Consider the following 8929-nt stretch of genomic DNA (forward strand, 5'->3'; position numbering starts at 1 on the left):
AGGCTACATTTAACGTATCTGCTCATGAAATACTTCATGTAGTAAGAAAGAATCAAATTCTGTTCCTTCACTGATCTTGAAATTTGCAGAAGGGCAGCAGATGAAGGAGTAGTCAGATCCAGGGAGATGTTCATTGCTTCTCTGTTCCCCACAGTTCACATGGAAAAACACTTAACTTCTGGTTAATTGAATTTTATTGAATTATTTATTCAATACCATGATTTTCCAACCACTGGTATATTTACAATCAGTGCATGATACTGATAAAAAAAAATGGCACCTATGTAGTAAACACTGAATGGAGAAAGTCTTTGAGTTTGAAACACATATGAAACAGCATCAGCAGAAACAAAGATTGCAGACACTTGTGCAGAAAAATATGTTGGCCCATACATAAAAATCTTTATTAAGACTCCAAGCATGAGAAGATTCTGGACTAGTGAAGAGAAAGATACAGTTAAGAAATAAAATAGTCTGTGTAATGACTAAGAGGATTAACTTATGAGTCTCAAGTAGCTGAATAAATAGAAGATAACCATACAGAAGCAAATAAAGATTTGTTGGGAGTGAAAAGTAAAAATTAAGAAACTGAGAAATCTAAGTTTGGTGACATGCAAGAATCATTTTATGAAGTTATTTGTGCCAGGCGTTGTGTACATAATTATGGACAGTTCTTGCTTTTAGGTGCTCTAGCCGGAATATTTGGGAAAATGAACGATACTATATCATTTTTGTAGAAATTCATAACATCCTACAAAACAGATAAGACAAATCAAAAGAACTAATTTTGGATTGATCAAATAATTTCAGGGACACTAACAGTCTATCTGGATTCCATAAATAAAGCATATAAATTGCCACACAGCTTTACAAGTAGTCTTGAAACAAAGACAATGGGTTATAGCCAGCCTGCAAATTACCAAAACAAAGACAGAAACATGTAAAATCTTGAAGACTTACACAAAATTTGATTTTTGTTTGACAAAGTAGAGATTTAACTGAGCTATTTTATATAAAAATAAAGGACTTTAAGCTCAAACTGGTAAGTAGCAGCAACGCTTTATATATGCATTTTGGATGCCAAAGAAGAATGGAGGTGGTGAAGTTTACATAAATAAAATGTCTTATGTAGCAAGCCATTGCAGTTTTTAGAAGTCTTGCCTCTGAACACTTTTGAAGGTCTCCAGATAAATAGAAAATTTATTCTATGTTCCTGTACCACTTTTCATCTTAGATTAGAGGTAAAAACAGAATGAGTAAAACTGAAGAAATGTGATTGTGCCATATATTGAAAGGACCAAACTGAATATAGGAAAATATCTTCTTTGGAAATGCCCTAGTGAATTTTCAGGCAGATTAAAAACATGAGGGTTGATTTCAAATGAATTAGTGCTTTAAAAGAAATTTTGAGGAAGAAAAGAATAACTTTCATTAGATATCACCCATCTTTAATGTTTGCTGCATGGTGTGAAGGTAGAGAGAGAGACAGACAGATTTGGTTTTGTTTCATTTATGGCGAATAATAAAGCATATTTTCTTCTTTACAAAAATACACACATTTCTTCCCAGGATAATAAACTTCCCAGTGAACCCTGATATTCATCTTAAAGAGAGTAAACAGATGCATAAAAATTATATAAAAAATATTTTTCAAGATAATTATGTTACACAGTTATAATCACTTCTTTGCAGTGTTCTTTTCCTATATTTTTTTATATCTCATATATTTTCATTGTAAGTATAGTGGATCCAAGGCCCAAGGTTTTGACTCCATTTTTCCTTAAACTTATAGAAATCAGAGTTGAAGTGTGATTATAATTCTAAAGAAATTAATATTGTAACTGGGTCCCATCTCTGTATATGATTCAGAAACACGTAGCACATGTTGAAAGGGAGAGTGCATTAATAAAGAACAGTAACTGAGAATAATAACTGCAAGCAGTAGACACGGGATTTTTTCTCAGTCTAATATCAGAAGACCTTGAGAACTTGACCCATTGATGAATAAGGCATAAATCTGCTATACAACTATGAATATATGCAGTGTAGTGGCTCCTAAGGACTTGGGAAATTCTTTTCATTGTTCTGACCTCAAGAGGGTCAGTATTTTTATCTCCTGGCAATGAAACATGGTTGAGACCGTTGTCTTGTGCTTTTTGAACATTAAAGAGCATCTAAGATGTAGTAGTTAAGCCTTGGACAGAACTTATTTCTTCCTCACAAAAATATGTATAAAAATCTTGGCTATTCAAATAAGGCTCATAAATGATGGAGTCTCCATATATTTTGAAAGATCTGAGAAATTTAATGGCCTGAAGCACTTTTCATATAGTCTACTAGAGCTTCTAATTGTCTGAACAAAGAGCTATTTCTCTCAGCCATCAACCTTAATTATAACTTTTAATACAGTTTCAATAAAAATTACAATTATGCGTTATTATTGTACATGGGTATATATTACTGTAAACTATGATGTAAGTAGTAACTTCACCTTTTTTTTAATGCCGAAGATAAGTCCCATAGGAAGAGTGGGTCTAAGACAGTGAGTATGTTAGTTAATCATTTTCTATAAATTTTCCCTGATTCCCTTTTTGGGGGCTGGGGGAGATTACCACGTCACCTGGCTCTGCTGATATTACTATATTACTAAGGTTATTGTAGGTATGTCTAAGAAGTCATAGCTAAATCTTTCTTATCAATAATATGTAGCTTATAAATTGAGTGAGACTTTCCTCCACTTTACCATGCAGCCACCCCCTTGGATTGGCACTGTCTTCTCTTCCTATAGAAAAGGACTGTCTTTGAGTCAGTTCATGTCCTTTCTTTTCTGCCTTGCTTATCACTGTTGGGCAGGACATAATATGGACCACTGTACTTTTGTACCCATTGAAATGCTGTTCCCACTTAAAAATAATATGTGACTTAGGTTTAGAAGAAGGGGAGTTAAAATCTTTATCTGAAATTTAAGAATCCTATTGAAGGGGAAAAAAAAAAAAAGAAAAAAAATTAAAAGAAAAAGCCGAACAAATGAGAGTGTGAATCATCATCATCTGAATTTTGTAGGAAGCCATTGACTCCTCTTTTCTAAACCTGGAAACAAAACAAACACACTGAGCTTGTACTTGTTATCCCAGTAATATTCTGATAAATAAACCCTTTTACTCAATTGAGTAGTGAACAACTGATCAGCAACTTTAAGCAAGAATACGATAACAAGGTGGATGGATATATTTCTATACAGCCTCTAGGGAGGGAAGTAACCTGTGCTATCCCAATGTTTCTAGGTACATCTGCGATATCTCTCAGCACCCTATATTTCAGGAAGTCAGCATGTTTGTGAAGTTATTGTAAGGTAGCAGCGGGCATAAGTAAAACACTGCTAATATAGTACTTGGCCAAAAGTAGCCTCCCCTGTAGGAGTTTGTTTATAAATTGCTTTGGTCCACTTGACAAGGTCAAATCCATTCTCTTAATGATGAATCTCATCTGTTCTGGTGCAGAAAGAAATGTTTTCTTTCACTTCTACGTGTGGTAAAAGCTCATTCATCTCTATACATTCTAAAGGGAAATCCAGCTACATCAGAGAGAGAAGGAGTATTCAGAGGGCAACTGATGGCCAGGAAGATATATTGAATTCACTTTCCTGGGATAGACATTCAAATGGTAACAAGTGATAGAAAACAGCTCTATATTTCAGCATGATGTGTGTTCTCTCTCTTATGATTAAACCTCCTGTGGGCCATCTGCATTTAATGGGTTAGAACTACTTTGTAGCTGCAGTTTTTTCTTTCCATGGCTCTTATTTATTTGAGAGGAGACCAAGCTGCACTCTTAAAAGTGCAGCATGTAGGAAACGCTGCCAAAAGAATGAGAACGAAAAGGCAAATTTATGACCTACTGTTGTTTTAAGCATTTAGCAGCATAAGTAGGAAGTATAGATAAATGTGCATTTTTAAGTGATTCTCTGTTTATCTCAGTTACATTATTTGCTTAAATTTCTGAGGAGAATTAGATGAATTAGTTTATATAAAAGTTAATACTCTGCCTCCGGACTACCAGTTTAGTATATCTGTGGAATTGTTTTCAAATTAAAACTAACAATTCCCTTTAGAACAGGCTTTCCTAAAGAGGGAAAAACAAAAACTATCCAGTCCATCCTCGTCTCTCTGATTCTTACAAAAAAAAAATTGTGTGTTTATTACTGTAATCAATTAGATATAAAACAATGATTTATTAAAATTCAGTGCTTTAAAAATAGCAGAATGGACTACCTCACAAAAAAAACCTTCATATAAAGTGATGTCGTTCCAGAACAATTTGATTTAGCATTGTAAATCTATTAAGTATTTATTAGGAATCATATTGTAGTCTCAAGTCAAATCCCTGGCAAGACTCCCACTAGCTTCGATTAGGATTTGATCATAGGGAGATTACTGAGTAAAGGAAATTTCAGCCCTCTCTGCCAACACTGAATAATCTGGCTCCAAATATTCAATAAACTCCCAAACAATGAGTGAATTTTCCTCCTTTCTCATTGTATATATTACATTTGTTAAATAGTACTCACTAATTCAGGTCTCTACTCCAAACCATTTTTTTCCTAAAAGGCTCCCAGAATGATTCACTTTTTTTTATTTATCTTATGTGTTCAAGTGACAGCTGAATTTTTTCCATATTCCATTATATGTTAATATTTACAAAGATTAACAAAAAAAAATATTTTTTGTACTCTAGAAGCTGAGTTGTTCCCTTAATATCACTTTGAAAAAAATATGCAATGAACATGCTTTATATTGCCTTTTCATAGTTCAAGATCTCATCTGTTTTCCATTTTTAATGATTAAAATAAATTCATTTGACTAAATACACCTGAGTAAATATAGTCATACTGATTCACATACTTGTGTCTTTTTTTTTTTTTTTTTTTTTTTTTTTTAGGATACTGCTTAACAAGCTTTCATTTTAGCTGAATTATTTCTCAAAAGGGCAAAAACATGGAAGTGTTAAGTAGGCCCTTACTTTACCTATAAGTAGTTTATTATCAGACTGGATATTCCTGTGTTTTTAACAAGAAAGGGATTTAGACCTCTCTGTAATCCCTCTCCATATCAATGAATTTCTCATTCACAGAGCAATTCGAGGGACAAGAGTCAAATCCTTTGCAGCTGATGGATTATAGCAGAAGACTGCACTGCTGTAATGACTGTGGGACAAACATGCATTTTGTTCACATATGGGTATTCTCACAGGAGTACAAGGCAGGCAAGATTAAGGCTACTTCTGTTATTTTTGTTACATAAAAGGATGCAGAGATCATCACTGTTCTCCCCAGCTTCTGAGGGATGAAGCAGTTGACAGCTGTTGGAATACGGAGACTACTACGGTTACTGTAGATAGAAATGAGCAAAGCACTCATGTAGAAGTAATCTTGTTAGCCATTCAGAAAATACAAATACTGTCCTATGAAATGAAGTCTTGCCAATGGTGTTTATTTGCTATCCTTGTCTTTCATCAATATAATTGTCTATGAATTGATGCATTTCTTAGTCTATTCTACTGCTTGTTACTATGGGAATAATCATCTTTATGAAGGTGAGCAACATGAGCTAAGTGGAAGTTCTGATCTTTTCCATGTGAGGACTCACAATGACCCTATTCCTATAGAAGATAATGTATTTTGAAAGATCTGCTGTGGGTTTTTTTCCTATTTTGAAAAATCAATGACACCTATAGCAGACTGCATTTGAACACTCTGAGTCTCCCTCCTCCCAGAAGATTATTCTGCCATTCCCGGTCATCATAATTCCATGCTCACTGTACAGTGCCTCTCTCATACACATGTCTCACATTCAGTACTTGCCCAGTGTTCTGCTTATTTTACAAAGTTTAAATCTAAAATATGTTCTTTAAACTACTGCAGCTTTACATTCTGGATATTTACTTAGTAAGTATGCTTATGCCGCCAATATTTCAAGTGATAATTCACCAGTGTACCACAGCTGTTTTGTGTTGCACTGGCAATACAAAGCAGCTGTAAACCAAGTTTAACCAGATAAGTACTTCAGCTTCTTCAGGCTGCTCAGAAGTGATATTAAATAAGTGGGATAAAGAAGTAGCCATTAGCATAAGCTTTGGGTAACTGCTCACTATCCTTCAAATGCCAGACAAACCTAAATGATCATTGTAGAGGGATAAGAGATACTACAACTACAATGCATGGACTACTTGTTACTTAGTTACGAAAGTGCTGGAGGAAAAAAAAAGAAAAGCAAGACAGTCTTTTGCCAAAGACAACAGTTTTCCACTGGAAACATTCTGAATTTTAGCAGTTTCTGTGTTCTAAGTTCAGTTTTATCTCTGATCAGACGGGCAAATATCTGGAAATTTACTGAGAAAACATTAGTTCATCTGTGTTATTTTGAAAACACTGAAATATTTTATACTTTGCAACCATAAGTATTTACTTCTATCATTTAAAAATATCTCAGTATTAAATGTACAAAATACAATGTATTTTGTTGGTATCTGTGAAATGGTATACTTCATGGCCTTACTATAAAGTTTACAGTTAAAACAAATGCATTTAATATATTGAACTGGAATTTTTCAACACTTGACAGTGTAAAATATTACTACATTAAAGAAATGAAGTAAGAAATATAGTTCATTTCAGCTCTTTCTTAGCAACAAAAGTTGCCTTCATTGATACATTTCTCTGATGTGTAATACTGCCAATTAAACTGTAGGTAGAAATCATCAGTTGTGTCAAAGTCTTCTGATCACCTTTATGGTAAGCGGATGGTCTTTAGCTCCTAAATGCAGCGTTGTCCATCATTCACATGAGTCTGTATAAATCTTAGAAAGCACTTTTAATTTTCATGGATGAATTTACATCTGTTTGAAAATTTGACTTCAAACACAGGCTTAACATTTTCAAATTGCTAATGAATCAATCATAGGAGGGAAAAAAAAACAGCTCTGCACTATGTCATCACAAATTGTTCACAGTAATAATTACAATAATATTTCACTTTCTCTTTTAACAGAACAGGGACTCTTTGCAAAGAAGTGCTAAAAATTTACTGCCCAGCACTGCATGATGATCACATATCTCAAACATTAGTTAAGGAACTTGGCAGGAAGGCTATGTAAATCACCTCCTTTTGTTTTTAGTGCATCTGCCACATGTTGGAGAAGTAGTGAAAAGATTAGTTGTTCATGCTGAGAAATCATTAAGTGGATACAATCAAAAAACTAGAACACAAGTCCTGACAAATGTAGTAGTATAGTCCAGTGAAAAATGAAATCATTTACATTGAATAGAAATTTATTCTAATTATTTGCATACACAGAAATGCCTCTTCTCAAGATTTTTTAATAAAAAGAGAACCCTACAAATAGACCCTTCGGCTTTATTTGCACTGCTTATGGAATAAGGAGCTACTCATCTTGGTTAAAAAGTCTGAGTCTGGCCTTAAGCCAGTGTGGGCCAGATTCTGCCATCCTTACCAGAGTTAAATAGTACCTTAAGCTGGGCCTGATTATGAAACGATTACTCATGGTGAGCAACTCTTTGCATGAATAGGGCCATTGTGAATAAACTTCTACAAGTGATTCACAATTTGGTCTATGTGAGTAGTCTTGCTCACGTCAATGCATCTACACATGGAGTAAAGCAGTACTAAATAAAAGTGGCAGAATGTGACCCTGTTGTAGTACTTGACATCTAACATGAAGATGCTTTTTCATTAGCTAAATGAAATGCTGCAGCCAACAGACTATCATTCATTCTTTAAGACAAGGCTGATTCAAGAGCATGACAAGCTTAATGCAGGTCTGCAACTTATCACACCTCAGGTTTAATGAAGGGTTTAATACCTGTTTGCCGAATGCATAGTTATGCTAGCAACATGTAACAAATAATTTCCAATGCTAAAACTGAGGAAGAAAATTTAATTAGAACTGTATCCCTTTCATTTAATTAAAATCAGCTGGAAGATGACATAGTATTTTATTTTTCCCTTCAATTTTGGAAGCTTCAAGCATCTAAAAATGCTGTAATGTTTTGAAAAACAACGTTTATTTTCCCCAAACAGTCTGTCACTGTAATAAATTCCTAGAAATTGTTTAATTTTATTCTTTACATAAAATACCCTGTAAAAATGAACTTGCTGGACTCCACAAGAAAATAATTACAAATTCTGCTTTCAAAATGAATGAATAAAACTAAAAGACAGACAACAAGGAAAACAATGGCTAATTTTGCCAGCTTTTGCTTCTTAGTCCAGTAATCATAACCTAGTAAAGATTATCTGAAAATCAGTTTGACATGTTCTATATATTGTACCTTTAAAAAGGATTATGAGGAATCTAAAGAAGAAAAAAAATTGGAAAAACTTGCATTTCCACTACTTGTGTATCTGGCATAAGTGTCTATATAAAACTAGCATCTTTACATGTACTAATAAAATTTTTTTTTATTTAAGTCATTAGAATCATTTTACTTCTGTCTAAGCAGATCATAAAAAAAGGAAATGATAAGTTCTAGCCAGAATACTCTTTCACAGTTACTCAGCCCAAAGTTGAAGTTCATTTTCAGAAGAAGAGTAGAATCAGGAAACCACGAATTCAAGCATATGCATGTCTCTTTCAATAGTTTTTCTAAGAATTTACTGTAAAATACCCATTTACAACTGATCCTAATGGTTTCAAATTTAAGTCTAATTGTTCCACTGAAAGATTACAGAATAGACCCATCTCCTATTTTTGTTTTCAAGTTATGCCTCATGAGTAGGAGCAGAGGCAAGCTGGGAGTTTCTGAGAGTGTGTTTTAACGAGTACTGGTAGTTTTGCTGTTGCTGTGACAAAATGTGCTCCCCTGATCTTCCCTTCTCCCCTCACCATGCTCTTTTTCTAACTAATGTCCAGA

This window comes from Tetrao urogallus (genome assembly GCF_951394365.1).
Source record: "Tetrao urogallus genome assembly, chromosome: 1".
Classification (NCBI taxonomy): Eukaryota; Metazoa; Chordata; class Aves; order Galliformes; family Phasianidae; genus Tetrao; species Tetrao urogallus.